Source organism: Gigantopelta aegis, chromosome 3 (genome assembly GCF_016097555.1).
Source record: "Gigantopelta aegis isolate Gae_Host chromosome 3, Gae_host_genome, whole genome shotgun sequence".
NCBI classification, from domain to species: Eukaryota; Metazoa; Mollusca; class Gastropoda; order Neomphalida; family Peltospiridae; genus Gigantopelta; species Gigantopelta aegis.
Window position 1 is genome coordinate 16,440,459 of NC_054701.1, and position 17,030 is coordinate 16,457,488.

General features: G+C 38.7%; 1 protein-coding gene and 1 long non-coding RNA gene across 2 annotated transcripts in view; one reads left to right on the forward strand and one right to left on the reverse strand.

Annotated features, from left to right (window-relative positions):
• Positions 1-1,038: 1,038 nt before the first annotated feature.
• The window catches only part of LOC121367591, a 55,173-nt gene continuing 39,181 nt past the window's right edge, over positions 1,039-17,030 (forward strand). The window contains exon 1 of the long non-coding RNA XR_005957394.1: positions 1,039-1,480. This is a non-coding gene — a long non-coding RNA (uncharacterized LOC121367591). The remainder of the gene's footprint in view (positions 1,481-17,030) is intronic.
• The window catches only part of LOC121367589 (glucose-6-phosphate 1-dehydrogenase-like), a 37,930-nt gene continuing 31,888 nt past the window's right edge, over positions 10,989-17,030 (reverse strand). The window contains exon 13 of the mRNA XM_041491863.1: positions 10,989-15,686. The gene's annotated coding sequence lies outside the window, so the exon portion shown is untranslated. The remainder of the gene's footprint in view (positions 15,687-17,030) is intronic.

Below are 17,030 nucleotides of genomic sequence, written 5' to 3' on the forward strand. Positions count from 1 at the left end.
CAAGTCTGGCAAGTGCTTGAAGTGGTAACGTGCTCTCTTGGTGCGCCGTCGGGTCTAGGATCGATCCCTGTCGGTGGGCCCGTCGGACTATTTCTCGTTCCAGCCAGTGCACCACGACTGGTATATCAAAGGCTGTGGTATATGTTATCCTGTCTGTGGGATGGTGCATATAAAATATGATATCCATTGCTACTAATGGAAAAATGTAGCGGGTTTTCTAAGATTATGTCAAAATTACCAAATGTTTGAAACCCGATTGCCGGTGATTAAGAAATAAATGTGCTCTAGTGGTGTCATTAAATGAATCGTAGGATCAAACCTTCGATATAACTCTGTTTAATTATATTGATTCCCATTAGTGCTCCATAACTGATATAAATTCAATGTGTGTGGAATGTTTTGTCCAGTATGTGTTAACATTATGCGGTGCATTTCTCCTCCGTTAGTAATCACAATTACACCATGGTTTAGCAGTATATAATCACTACTTTAACAATAGAGTGAGATTTTATTAAATATATTTTATTAATGTGTGACATTATTGAAATATTAATGGCCATAGTATGTATTGTCATGTCTAGGGAAATGTTTTTTGTTAAGAGTAAACTGTGTGGTGATAACGATCTCGCATCACCCCCATGTCTCTCTCTGTCTCTGTCTATCTGTCTGTCTGGTCTCTGCGTGTCTCTCTGTGTGTCTCTGTCTCTGTCTCAAGTGTTAAAATAACCATATTATGTTAAACACCAGTAGTAACAAGGCCTGTTGGGCGCCATGACCTACTTTCCGTGACCTTGACCTTGATGACGTCACGGCCTTGTGTCACGGACTACTGTACCGTGTGCAACGTCCTACTGACCCGGCCCTGACCTACTTAGACCGGCCCCTGACCTACTTAGACTGGCACGAAAGAGTATAAAAAGGATAGATACGGTTTAATTGTCATTCGCTCGCCGAAAACGATTGCTATTCGATCACATCTACTACGTCATTGTTAGGAGATTCGTTTGAGATATTTCGTCATTGTTAGAAGAAAGAAGATTCGTTTGGATAATTTTGAGAGATTTTGTCACTGTTAGAAATCGACTGGATCAAGACTTCATCTGAAAATAGTAAGTTAATTTTCTTATACTGATTTAGTTTGAAGATCTATGTGTTTGCAGTGATGGACAAATATAACGTTTTAACAAATGGTACTTTTTGAAAATCGTTCTTTCTTCAAACACGGTCAAATAAATAACAATTTTACATTGAAAGTTTCCTGCCTTCTAAAAACGGAAGCAGTTGTTTTTGTATGCAACGTCATTCAAAGACTGACGTCATTCAAAAATTATAAACGTGTTATACTCTCACCCCAGAGTCGTCTCTATTAAGTCGTGTCACTTGGGATTTCACCTCTTTTTAAAGTAATACACCACCTACCGTTTGTTTACGTTCTAAGTCTCACAGTAAGATGTGTAGACAATCAAATAGCTAAGAAAATGTAAGTATATCCAATTATTTGTTACATTTTACCTTAAAAATTAGTTTTTCTACACAGGAACCAAAATAGGTCAAAAAACACATGACCCGTATGACAATTAAAACATTTGTAGTTTTCGTAATTTATGGCGATCATGCCCAAAATATCTATCGAAGTGTCGTCTGCATGTGTATTTTTTACGCATTAGTGAGTGACGTCAGTAAAAATGTGAGGTCACACGTCAATCGTTTTTTCATGCAAGCAAATAAGGGCGCTAAAATTTGAAAACGTAAACTAAGATGTAGATCAATACAATTAGAAATAATCAAACCTTTTTAAAAAACAAAAAAGAAGTTTGTCCCACCTTATCTTGCAAGCAATATTTTTTAAACACCATGTAGCAATCTGCTGACCGCTAAATCAATCATGTTTTTCATAAAAACAGTTCTTTTTTTTATTGATTTCTTTAAGATATAAATTCAACCAAGCAAATTGCAGTTTTTATAACGTTTTGCGCTTCTATTCTTGAACATAGTAAATAACACGAATCGTGTTTTTTTCGTTTAGTGGGCGGGGGTAGACCGATTGTAAGCACGTGTGTACTTTTGATTACATCAAATATGTAGATTTTTTTGCATTGTTGGTTCAAGTAACAATTAATTTTTTTATTTGACTAGCCTAATAATTATAATAAATTTACAAAGCAGTTTAAAAATATATTAATACAATTATTAAGTACCTCGACTTACCAGGGTCCCATGCCAAAATGGTATTCGATACTGATCAGACAACACCGTTTACGTGTTGGTTGAATACTTCAACAAAATAATTTAAAGTTAACATATAAACATGGGATAATGATCGAACACAAAATGATAGTGAGCGCAATGACTGTCAACGTCATTCAGTACTTCGACAGCACCCCTCAGGTTGCACACCCCAGGGATCCGTCTCTGACTGCTATCAGTGCTAAGCGTGTCACGTGTTATACTTTGTAACAGTTCATTGAAACAATCCCCTTTCACAGTGTTCATATAAAAAAAATGTTTTACATTCAGTAGATTGTGATTTTGAAATAAAAGAATGACAAGCAATATTAATAATTTAAAATATCAATTTAAAATATATACTCAAGACTAGTGTTTTTAAGGTGTAATATATGAAAAATTTAAAATTATTATTACTGATGTCGATGACGTTAACACACACGTTTGGTTCAGGTGACCATGTAAATAAGCATGTATACTACTCAAAAGAATTTAAGGGTCAAAAATGTATAACCAAATAAGTTTCAGAGTGATTGATGATGTGAACTACACCAATTTTTTTATTTATTGTTCCATATTTACAAAAACCCCACAAATAAACGTCACTGTATACAAGAAAGTCACATGACATGCTGTCAAAGTTGAAGGTTGTCAAACATGGATTTTACACATTAGAACATTCGTTTAATAGTGTGTGAATCCACCCCTGGCGCGAATACACTCGACACATCGTTGCCTCATGCTGTTGATCAGACGTCTGAAGAACTCTTGGGGAATGGCCTGCCACTCTGCCATAAGAATTTGACCCAGATCATGAAGGTTGGCCGGAGGGGCATGATTATCCCGAACTCTCCTGCCTAATTCGTCCCAGGCTTTCTCTATTGGGGCCAAGTCAGGCGAATATGCTGGCCAATCCATCCTGGCGATACCTTGTAGTCTGAGAAAGTCCGTTACCACCCTGGCGCGGTGGGGTCTGGCATTGTCATCCTGCAGAACTGCCCCGCCGCCAATCTGCTGAAGGCCTGGGAGAACCAACGGCCGGATAATCTCATTCAGATAGCGGATTCCATTCAGATTGCCATCCACCACATAGAGGGGGGTCCTGTGGTGGATAGAGATGCCGTCTCACACCATGACGCTGCCACCACCGAAGCGCTCCCCAGGACGTCTGTAGACACGAACCCGACCGTCGTTGAACTGGAGACTAAACCTGGACTCATCAGTGAACATCACTCGACCCCACTGAATACGTTGCCACCGCAGATGAAGCGTGCACCAGTGACGTCTGGCCGTTCTGTGACGTGGTAGGAGTGGTGGTCGAACAGCCTGGCGACGGCAGCGTAGATTATTGGCTCTCAGACGATTGCGTATGGTTTGATCAGACACTCGAGTTCCAGTCGCAGTCCGCAGATTGTCACATAAGCGGCGTGCAGTGGTTGTGCGTTGGCGTAGAGCCATATTGGTGATGTAGCGGTCCTCTCTATTTGTAGTGCTTCGGGGTCTTCCCGAACGTGGACGATTTCGAACAGAATTCGTTGCTTGGTACCGTTGCCACAGTCGGCCAACGACACTCTGACTGACACCAAGTCTCAGAGCAACATTTCTTTGCGTATTGCCATCCTGAAGCCAAGCAATAGCCCTTCCTCGATCTTCGATAGTCAGTTGACGTCGTACCATTGTCGAATTTGGAGTGTGCACCGTACACGAACGCAAGCTCCAATTATACGGAAATTCAGCATTGGAAACATGGAATACACGTGCAAAGCGTGCAAATGAAGCGCTTTGTGAAAAAGCAAGTTATGGGCACTTAGCAGACCTTTCGCTTTCGCCCTAATTTACGTGCAAATGTAAGCATGTTTTCGCCATTAGAACTAGTCGATAGTGTCAATGACAGTGGATTTTAATTCATTTATGGGTTGCTTAGACCCACTTTCGTCAACATGGAACAGTACCATGCGTGACATTATGGTCTAGCTAATATAATTGACATTCAGAAAATAATGTCGAAAATATCGTCTGACCCTTAAATTCTTTTGAGTAGTATACATAAATAGTAACCTTGTGATCTGAAATTTCTAAGGAATTGCTCGTCACACAAATAAACATGTATATCTGACAGATATCTGTATTTACACTATCGCATGAATATAATGTACTATTTTATGCGAAACAACACTAGGTCTGAAGTATGACAAAACCTTTGATCTAATCTAAAAACGTATCTCTGCACACTACGAGTCAGTAGGGGTGCCAATGGGTTATTTTTAAATGTTAGAAAAATAATTCCTGGGGTCTTTGCTCAATAATGCCCCTCAATATTGACCTAAAAGTACCCCCCTCTCCCATAGGCCTGTATTTAGTTTTTTTTAGATGGATCGCTTTGCCATCAACGCCACGGTGGATTCTTTCACGAGCAGCGACGACTTGCTTGCCTGGGCTAAGCAATATGGGCTGGAAAACGACGAATACGTGAATTTAAAACTCGTAGAGCTTCTATGTCAGGAAATTAAACAATCAGAAGAAGCCGCTGCGATGGAGATGGAACAATCAGAAGAAGCCACTGCGTTGGAGACTCCTCCTGCCCCCGAGGTCGAAGACTTATGGTCTCCCTTAACACCTGAGGAATACGACGAACTGATCAAACTGTGTGACGAACATTGGAATCCATCCTATGACGAACTGGCCAGAATTTGTATTGACGACGGGGAATGGCAACCAGAAGAACCTATGGTTACCTCTGAAGAAGCCGACGACGTTAAACAGGGAAAAGGTCTGCCATGTTCGTTTTGCAATGCAACGTTCAGAAGAATGCCCGATCTAATGAAGCATAGAATAAAGTGTGCACAGAGACCATCGTCGCCACCACCGCCACTACCATCTACATCGTCAGAGCCGCAATTGAAACGCCAGCCTACCATCAATCAAGTGGGAGGGATCGGTCCTGTTGCTGCTGCTACCGCTCCAGTGACCACTGAAACACCATGTCTTCTTCGTCGTCACTTTCGTAGGCGGGTATGCTTGGTAGTTTTCTCTTGAATGCGTTTCTTTGCATGATTTGCATGTAGAGCTCTTTCTTCTTCGGTGGTTGCAACTCTTCTGAGACATTCGCCGTTATGTTCGTGATTTTATACCATTCGGACGGTCCCGTCTCTAAACCATTAGGCCGAAGACGCCAATGTTCGGGCGTGGTCGGTTTCAAGTCCACCAAGAGATATCCGTAGGGCCTGTTGGTAGCTTCCTCAAACCGCTGCATGAAATGAAGAGTATTTCCAGGATACATCTGCTGTGCCAAGGTTAGGACTTGCTGCTTGTCGATGGGGTTGTTGAACAGTGCCAGGTAATGACAGTTTCTTCTCTGTGTCGGGTCCTTGCTGTGATACAGGTTCTGGTTGATGGCAATCACAGAGAGGTTTCTGTGGTGACTTCCTTCCGTGAACAGGTCGGTGATGCGAGGGTCTTTTCCAGCTGTAGACATCAGGTCGTCCAACACGATGAGATTTCTGACTCGAATCCAAATAACGATCCTTTTCCAAATTCTCGGGTATGCCTTGAACAAATTTCACTCGAGCAACCATTTTGATCGTATCATAGAGGGGTTGCCATCGTTTGTAGAGCCAGATGATGCGCTGGGGAGGCGGCTGGATTTTACCATCCCTTAGCAGTTTGTACAACAAAACTGTCTTTCCACACGACGTGGGCCCCGACACGATCATGGTGAACGGATGTAACCATCTTAGGGGCTGCTGCTGCTGCTGCTGTTGCTGCTGCCGTTGCTGCTGCTGCTGCTGCTGTGGTGGTGGTGGTGGCGGTGGCTGCTGCTGCTGTGGTGGTAGTGGTGGTGGTGGCTGCTGCTGCTGCTGATGTGGTGGTGGCTGCTGCTGCTGCGGCTGTTGATGTTGCTGCTGCTGCTGCTGCTGCTGCTGCTGGGAAGGCTTATTTTCAGATTCCAAGAGTCCATGTTTATTTCGTACGTGCCGAGTTAGGTCGTGGGTCCAAACATTTTTTTTTTCTCGCAAATGCGACACTGATTCATGTTGTTGATTGTTGAAGTGTTCGACGTGAATTGACGATGTTGAAACTGCCATGCCCCCTTTTATAGCCTTCTCAGAAATGCTTGTGCCGTTTTTGCCCAGTCTGCTCTTGTTGTTTCTGTTCCACGTCACTCTGTTCTCGTTTCCGTTTCAGATCGGCTTTGGCTTGCTCTACCACTTGTTGTGTTGGGGAGACCATGACGACTTTGGGTCCACTTATCCACGTCGGGTACATATAACTTGTACTGGTCTGACATGTTGCTCCTATGAAAGTTCTACCTCAAATGACGAGTTTTCCAAAACTATTTCACTTATATACCTTATGACGCATAAAGATATGGTACAGGAATGTTTGAATGTGTGTGATACGTATGACCAGTGTCCCTCCTCCCAAGCACAAATCTCATCGTGCGAGCTCCCCAAAAACATCGTTACCAAAATATTACCCTTTACCAGTGTTACTACCATAGGGATACGTCTAGAGACACACTCATGGACCCAGGACATAAATAAGAAAGCAAAACCTGTTATTCACGGTTTTATTCACAACATACAACATGAAAACATAGCACATAAGTGTCTGAAACATTTAATGTCTGAACACGTTATTCACATAGGGACATATCGGGGACAGTCTGTAATGTTCCATCACTGGGTCGTCCATTCTCTGCCATCGGTAGGCGCGTAGTCCACAACAGTAACAGACGACGGCATCGTGATCCCCTGTGTAGAAGAAACCGGCCTTGGCGAGCTCCCTCGGTTTCTGGCGTAACTGTATGGGCAGTCTTCATCATCCCAGGCAGTGTCTGTTTTATATTCTCGAGCGGCATCTGTTTGATCCACGGCTTCTTTGATTTCACCATTTTCATCCATATTGTCACAGGCAGCATCCGTTTGATCCATGATATGTTCTTCTGGTTTGGTAGCCACTCTTTTGATCGTATGTCTTTCTGAACATTTGCAGACCAAGATGTCGTCCTCGTCGCTACTGCTGCTGCTCCTAACACTGCTCGAATATCCCGATGCCATCTTCTTCGTTCCAGATAGGGTGCAACAAGACACAAGAATGTCAAAATCATAAAACACGTCTGTTCTCTAGCACAGTCACAAAGCAAATGAAGTGTAAACCATAAATCTATTCTTTTATACCTTCGAGTTCATCCAAAACAAAACTCGTTCACCACTGGTGACACTCGTTAGGGTTGCAGAAGTTACACTGAAGAAATCCCATCTGGTTTTGATGGTCGTCTTGCATGGCGCAGGGCACAATCGAGTTCAGCTCTGGTACAAAGTCACACATGACTGTGAAACAGCCTTTCAGTTTCTCCCATTGTTGTAGAGAAAGGAATATTCCCTTCTTCAAAGGTTTCACGGATTTAGTTTCATCACACCACCACCACTGACGCAGGTCCACCCCAGCAAAGTTCTTGTCGACGCTGACTTGGACGTTGGCACCAAGGTGTCTGAACAATTTTTCGTCTTTCCCCTGGTTTAATGCTGAAATTGTTTCGTCAATTTGGCTTTTACATCCACACAGTTCGATCCACTGTTTAAGACTAAGGACAATACCTCGCTTGGTGGGGAAAGTTTTCCCCTTGTCACTGTCAAATTTCCTTGTGTGAATAGCAGTGTCCCCTTTCCATAACTTGGCCACCACGTAGACGTTAGTTCCAAGTTCTAGACGACATTTCGCTTCATCACTTGTGGAACAGGCCATCTCTGGATTGAACGTAGATCTGATCGTTTTCGGGGAGCGAAATGACAATTAAACCGTATCTAGCCTTTTTATACTCTTTCGTGCCAGTCTAAGTAGGTCAGGGGCCGGTCTAAGTAGGTCAGGGCCGGGTCAGTAGGACGTTGCACACGGTACAGTAGTCCGTGATGTCATCATGGTCAAGGTCAGTCTAAGTAGGTCAGGGCCAGTAGGACGAGGTCACGGCACAAGGCCGTGACGTCATCAAGGTCAAGGTCACGGAAAGTAGGTCATGGCGCCCAACAGGCCTTGTTACTACTAACACCAAATAGTTTAATTGTATGTGTGATCCAGGATCAGTTCCATTTAGTGGACCCATTGGGCTATTTTACATTCCAGCCAGTGATCCACAAAGGTCTATGGGACGGTCATGAAAAAAAGATTCCTTGCTGCCAATTGAAAAGTATAGTTCATGTGGTTCAAGATCATGTCGGAGTCTCATGGGGATTTGCCAATTTTTGACAGAATTTTGGCGCTTGAAGTTTAAAGATATTACAACCATCACAATCAGGCTTGTGTGTAAGAAATTGTGTAGGGAGTTTTAGACAATGGTGAGCGAAGATTTTAGGTGGGGGGTTGGGTTGTGCTCCACCAAAAAGAAGAAAATTTGCAGGGGTGGGAAGTTTCTTTTGGTTGACGCCTCCAAAACCTGTGTATCAAGATACTGATCTGAAATTTTGTACATAGCTTTACATGTAGTTACACTTCAAGTTTGAGTTTCATTGGGTTGTTACCCATTTGTGACAGTCATTGCCCAAGGAGATATTACAACCATCACAGCCATACATATGTTTTAGAACAACATGTAGGCCTAACACTGATTCATGATATTGACTGTTAAATGACTCAAAAGTGAAATGATGATATCTGACCTTTTTGGCCTATACTCTATTGATACTAGGGCCTCCACAAGTCCAAAAAATTGGACTCGACTACTCAAGGGTCAAACTCGACCCAGACCAGAGTACCCGACACTTACACTAGATGAAGATGGGATTAATGAATACAGTTAAATAGCATTATGCATCTTAATTCCAGTGCTGAACATGGATGCCAAATCATGTCACTGTATTGCAATTAGAAACCGGTTAATATGTTAGGTGTTGTGATGGATGGACCACCAGTTTAAAAAGAGAAACTAGCACATGATCTTATAAGTATTGTGTAACATATATCGTTGATCACCTACTGCTGAAATTATTGTCCTACATTGTCCAATGTATTATAGCTGAGCATTATATTCCACCTTGTACAGGTACTCGAGTCTTGTGAATGGACTCGAGTCTTGCTAGACTTAACCCGTGCCCGAGTACTCGAGTTTATGTGGAGACCTCAATTGATACATGTTCATCTGTTTAATTTTGGGGTTTTCCATCCGGTACCACTCTGTTGTCTTCCAAAGTTGAAATATAAATGTTTCTATCCAAATAATGCTAAAAGACTTTGTCTACTTACTAAACAAATCACCATTAGCTGTAAAAGTGTCCATTCGCGATACGTTTCTTTGTCTTTATTTTGCTCAAATACCTTATGTGTGCTGGGTTTTATTTGGGAATTCATCCCACAGACAGGATAGCACATACCACAGCCTTTGATATACCAGTCATACTGCACCAGTTGGATATAGCCTAATAAGCCACCGATGGGACCGATCCTAGACCGACCGTGCATCACGTGAGCACTGGGCTATGACCTGCCCCAACAAGGTTATAGAGGATGCTTGTATTAGGTTCTACTTCAAAACATTCCGTAACATATTAAATAAATTAAAATCTATTGACACATCTACTATTTTACAAAAACATGTTAGGAAACAAACTCAATACTCCTAAAAATGTATTAAAAAAAAAAAATCTTCTTGGAATACAAACTCGACATCTCCCGGCTTGTAGCCTATCTCGCTAACCACTACACCAAGACAACGTTGTACATAGATATATTATTATCTGATTTAAGTTAACTAGCTTTCAACCATGCTCTCTTTTGTGATTGCATTATATGATGACTCCGGGCTATGTAGGTTGGCTGATTAACAGCGTGGGATACAATTTATCTGTTCCTATTTAAATCATTCCGTATTTCACATCTTTGAGAATGTAACTTCTAGAAGTTCCGTAGAGTATAGCGATTGACAATGAAAATCAAAACATGCCGGATGTAAGCAGTTAACCATTCAACATCCAGCATGCTAAAATTAAATATACTATGTGGTGTTGGGCCTAGACCTTAGAAATGGTAGGAATTTTTTTTAATGACACCACTAGAGCACATTAATTTATTAATCATTGGCTATTGGATGTAAAACATAATTTTGACAGTTTTAGAGAGGAAACTCGCTAGACTTTCCCATTATTAACAAGGGATCCTACACTTTCCCACAGACAGTAAAGCACATACCAAGGCCTTTGTCCAGTTGTGGTGCACTGGTTGGAACGAGAAAAAAACCCAACCAGCTGAATGGATCCTCCGAGGTGGTTCGATCCTGCGATGCAAGCACCTCAAGCGAGCACTCGACCAACTGAGCTCACGGGCGTTGCTAATTAGAACGGGGTCAGTCTAAGTAGGTCAGGGCCGGGCCATGGTCACGTGACAAGGTTGTGATGCCGTCAAGGTCACGGAAAGTAGGTCATGGGGCACAATAGGCCCCCATACTACTGCCATGCTACTCATTCAGAACAACAGGATCTGTTTTAGAGAGAAATTAACACAGCTATTGGTTCAAGCTAGCATATATAGACCTTGCTTTAATGGATTAGTCAATAGTTTTAAGAGAAAGCAATGTAGTTTTTATTTGCTAACTGGGACAAGTAGGCCTTTTTGTAAATGATGAGCAAAGCTTTAATTACCGTGTGGGAAAAACAAAACGAAACAGTTGATGCACAAGGGTCTAAATCGATGCATCCACTGACCAGAGACCAGAAATAACTTGGCAGTATATTTACCATGTCTTTTGGCACAAACAAACTCAAACCATGAACTTATATACCAAATATATTCAGTGAAAAATAAGTAGCAATGAAATGGACATTAAACACATACATATATAATTAATATAAAAATTATTCTTCTCCAAAAAAATAGTTCCATATTTTGTTGGTACAAATACATTTCAATATCCACAGCAAAGTTGTACTTGTCAATAGACTTACAAACAAATAATGTTCATATTAAAAGAGAAGCATGACTTGTTCATGCAAATAAACCATGCCAATATTTATACACAAACAAATACCTGTACAGCTTTAAGACAAATGCACAGGAAGTTAAATAGAAGAAATGAGGTTAGTCTTTCAAGCAGTCCTATTAAAATAACAGTACATTCTATCATATAAAATTCTGTGGATATACCAAAATAGAGAAAATGCTTCCTCCCATTTACCTGGATATCAAAATACACTGTAAAATTTACATGATCATACTATTTTTTATAATTCTCCTTGATCAACAAGTTTTATAAACATTTAGTAATGTAAATTTATTATGATCTCAATTATGTTATCAAGTAATTCTTTGTTTAGATACCGGGTACTAATCAACAGTTAAGACATCAATTTAGAGTTATCTACTTAACTCTGTACGAGAATGTAAGGGGGGTAATTATTTAATGCATACTTTTAATGCATAAATATTTCAGGGTTTAAATACAATGTTTTACCATGGCAACAACGGCCAGTGCTGTGGTTGCCCTCCTTATTTGCTATTGTGCCCTGAGGATCAGTCATTGTTTATGCCAAGAGAAAGCTGTGGTGCCTAACCTGGTTTGCCACCGTCCCACTCCTTACATGTTGTATATGCTGTGGCAGATCCAGAAAATCCATTTGGGGGGGGGGGGGGGGGCTCTCTCTCTCAATGACATGAGGCAGTGCCAATGAAACTTTGGGGGAGGGTTGGAGGGGATCTTAATAAAATGAAAATTAATAATAATAAAATTATAACTGTCGCAAAATTTAGGGGGCCCCCTAGATCCGCCTCCGATATGTAAATACTAAAATTATCATTGCTAATATGATACAAAGGCTCTGTATCCATTAAATTACATAGGCTAGAACCTAAGGCATCTGACAAATAATTTTTGTCTGTAAAACTTGATAGAAAGTAAGTTGCCTTCATGCCTCTCTTTTGAAGGAAACGTTGCACTGGTGCCTCTCCAACTTGCCTTAGTGTCCTATTTTTTGTTATTAAAACTTTCTGCATTACCCAAATATTAAAACTCGATCCCTGACATTTAAAAGCTGCAATCTCAAGTATATTTGTATGAATTTGTTACAGTAACCATTTAGAACAGATCATGTACATTAATGTCCTTTCCAAGTCAAGCTATTTTGTGACATCCTTCAGCTGCAACCACTGATTTAGGTGAGGTAAACATGTATTATTCACAATTTTAATGCTCAAAAAGTGACACAATATATAATATAAAAACAATGGCAACAGACTGTAGTTTTAAGTATTTTTGTGTTATACAATATGTTCAATGATGTGGAGGTGAGATTGTAGCTTTAATAATTTAACTAAACAAGCCTTTGAAAATTGTAGGAAACAATAGTTTCATTGGCACTTTACTTACATAAATCTAATTTTGCATAACCTATTTTTTATTCATGCATTAAATTTAGGACATCATTTACCTGGACATAATTGGTTATGCAAAAAGGAAATGGATTATCAACATTTATTTCTCATGACCCACAAGTAGATTACACAAATTTTATATTTTCAGAGGCCTGTACATACATGGCAAGTGATGACATTACAAAACAAATAACATCCAAATGCTGAAACATTAAGACAGTAACTTCTGTCCAAACATAATTGATCTTATCATCAATTCATGTACCATGCATAATTTTATTAAATAGAAAATATAAATAAAATGAAAAATAGACTATTTAATAAATTAACAGAGCACCAATATAAGACAAAGATAATGTAAAATGAGGAAAAATCAACACTGTGACAAAAGACATAACATATTAATCAATAAAATCTTACTATAACATTTCCGTCTATAGTAGACACAGATTTGGTTAACCACATAATTATGTCAATTTGCTGCTTTGAACTCAATTAGTTTAAGTAAAATGTTGAATTTAAAGAACATCTACAACACATTAAATGGTGAGATTATTGAAAAATGTACACACAATGAAGAAGACAGTGAAGTTGAGTAAGTGGATGTTTGTACAAAGTGACTGGACTATTTCCTGTGTCACATTTCCACTTAAACAACGAGTGAAATATAAAAAACACGCCAGCAACTTGTTATGGATTTCACTGATAACTGATGTATTATTTCAAAGGGACTATTTCCTGTACTTTTCATCAACCATTTCACAAAACAATCATTTATTGTTAAAAATCATCTTTTATTTATTGAATATCATTTGCAATTTTAGAAAACCACAGTAACAAATTATAATTTGAATATTTACCTCCCAAATGCTTAGCATTAAAAATGTAGTATGTAATACAGATAGATGCTGACTAAAGTATCAATCAGTTATTGAGACCATTATTTAGAAAATATCTTTGTTGTAACCAGAATTTACATTTTTTAACTTACACATGTAAATTGAAATTTGTTTTAAAGGCAGGGTTACGCTTTTCATTCGGCCTGAACAGGATAAAGCACATATCTGATGTCACTAACTAGTTATTATCTTTACCCTGCAGACTATAAAAATTAAGGGGAAAAGCTATTATTTCTATTATTTCAGCCACAATGTACGATGACCTAGAGGTCAAATAAGCGATTTGGTAATGTAGGCTATGAGTGAGGTCAAGTCATGACTTTGCTTTATCTGTCATCATATTAGACTGTCAATAGACACAATGGTTGCAGGATAAAATATTATACACTGTGATTATATTGCTCTTTGTTTAAGGCTCACTACTATAAGCTGTTTTGAAAGCAAGTAACACAACCAGCATTAGATAAAAGTATCAAAGCTATTTTTTTTGCCTTGTATGTGACCTCTGCCAAAAAGTACAGATGAGGCATGTCATCATTTACAGAAAATGCTCAGTGATATGTATTGTGAAATTTCATTGTTACACATGTTCAGGCACCTGATTGTTGCAAATATTATTTAATTAGTAATTAACAACAAACTAAGATCCACATTGAAAAGAGGAACTTTAGGTAACATAAGAGTTCACATTAATATCATAAGTTACCCGGCTTTTATCCTGTGATGGTGAACTTCATGATGTTGTTGTTTTTATTCTGCAATCCAAAATAAACAAGTGGGGGGAAAAAAATCTTGTTTTGGTTATTAATTTTGCATTACTATCAAAGCAAGGAAGCAATTTTGTGGTATATGTCAAACACTATGATGTTATTTGTAAGATTTTGAACACAAAACTATTTTCATACACATCAATAAAACACTTGTTTATAAAAATATACTAAATATCTAGCTGTTAAATTTTCAAAGTAAATGGGTCGAGTCACACTTTTGACGACAGATAATCAGCTAGCAGGAGACTTTAATGACTTACTGTTGATAGTCTCATTCCAACTGGTTTTTTCCCACTATGTTGACTGAAAGAGAGTTGCTGAATTTCTTTTTCTACATCACTTCTTGTGTCAAGTACTTTTGTTATGAATGTATTAATTATCTTCAGAGTTTGAGGGTGTTTATGAAAAACAGTCAGCTAAATCTGTGATGTATATTATAATTGCAGTAAATGTAGAAAAGCACCATCTGCTGGCTACTAATTAACTCTGTATGTTAACTGACCATAATAAGGATCAATGGATTTCATTTTCTAAAGTAGAAGCTACTCTACAGGAGACATGTCTACATATATCAATATATATATATATTTGTATACTACCAAAATTCCCAAAAGGGAGAAGTTAAACACTGTATTGCTTTCATCACAATTTGTACCCAAAATTTTGACAGCATCCCATTTCCTTGAACATTCAGAGCAAGCTGTTGTAGTGCACGCCTGTCCTGGGCACAGGTACCGGCCTCGGCCAGCTCCTCTGTCCAGGACATCCCACTTCTTTCATCACAGTACTATTATAATGATGAAGGCAGTGTGATGCTGCAGCTCCTCTGTCCAGGACATCCCACTTCCTTCATCACAGGTACTATTATAATGATGAAGGCAGTGTGATGCTGCTAAAATGTGAGGTAAAAATTGTGACAAAAGCAAAGTGTTTATAAATATTTTTGGATTTTACTTTCTTGAGTAACGATGTTGATCTTGGTATATATGAAAGAATTTCTGAATATAATATTCTAGGGTTTCCACTTCTATTTCACTACATTTTAAATGCAATAATGTACACTCAACAAGCATATTATGTTCTGAAATTAAGCTCAGAGATTCATTACAACAGTATATAATCTCGTACAGTCGTCTATAGAATATGTAATTATTTTGTCATCAATCTGATCCTGGCTCAGCAATTAAATAGCAATGTGTAGTGAGCAATGACTAGCTATGGTTCATTCAACAGAGTAATCAGTCGAGTAGAAGACACTAAACATGAGTAAAATACAATCTCGTACAGTCGTCTATAGAATATGTAATTCTTTTGTCATCAATCTAATCATAGCTCAGCAGTGAATTTAATACACAACTGTTTGTTCCAAATGAATGTTCCAGCAGATATGAAGCCATGTGATTAACTTGGTCTGTTACTTGTAAGAAGAGCACCACTGTAAACAGAAGTAAAATGTTGTTTCAATGAAATTCAGACAGTATCCATTTACAACAATCATTCTGAGAGTACTGTTAAAGCAATACATGTCCTCTAGCGGGCCCAGCAAAGTTTTATATCTCCTGAGCTCACAGAAGCCCCTTATTTCAATCTACATTTAAACTAGTGTCTCCCCTCGATCATATTAAAGGAGACCGGACACCAAAAGACATGTAGTGTGTAATGGATTAAGTTAGCGTCAAAGACCGCATTACTCTAACGCCCGGCTCGCTGCGAGGCACCGGTCAGCTGCGCGTCTTAGGTTTGGGGTAAAAACAGAAGTGGGCGGGATTATGCATAGATCTGAACAAAAGCAAGGCAATACGTCATCGGTGAGAGTTACCAAGCAATACCGGTACACATGTTGATTCTTTGTTTGTGCCTTTTAGTCGTCTTTTGGTTTTTTGTCTCCAGGTTTATCGGAAATTTAATTTACAAGATAATTAGTTTTGTTATATACTGTCGACGTAATTATATGATGGTTAACTGCACAGTGTTTAACTGCAACAATAACAGCAATGCATCCCAAGAAACGGCCAACATCATGGTTTCGATTTCAAAAAAAACAAAAACGAAAGTTGTTTTAAAACATGGACGCATTATTGTCGTCGAATGGGCTTTACACCAACTAAATACAGCAGGTTATAGTACATTTACAATGTGAAAATTAAAACAAGTATGTACTTAAGATATACATTAAATTAAGGTATTGCAATTTGTTCACATACGAATATTTAAACTTCACATTTATTTACCTATAATTACCAAAATAATTTTCACCGACAGCCCATAACGACTCCATACTAACATCTCTTGATCTAGTTGGTTTGTTAACCTCATAATAAAACACCTTCAAAACGTGAATTATTACGTTAGTTAACAATGTTTATCGTTAGTTCAGTATATTGTCATTAAAATTAAAATGCTAACACTTTGGCAGGAACAACATATGTACTCTGGCCAGAAGGAATGATGGTTAAATAATTTTAAAGCTAGTGTCGATTATTAAAGCATAATAAAATTGTACTTTTCAATGCTTTCTGTATGTCATATTAAAAATACTCTACACCAAATAATTATTTTAATACCTACCCTGGGTTTCTACCAGAGGGTGCGGAGGGTAAACTAATATGTATGTACTAAAAAATCTCAGAAATTAATGTATATATATATATATAAAATGTTTGATTGTTTCGATAGATTATAGTAACATAATTGCTGTTTAAAATTTATAAAAGTGCATGAAATAAAATGTTCAATAAAAAAAACATTTCAAACCTATAACCACCCAATATACTCCTTT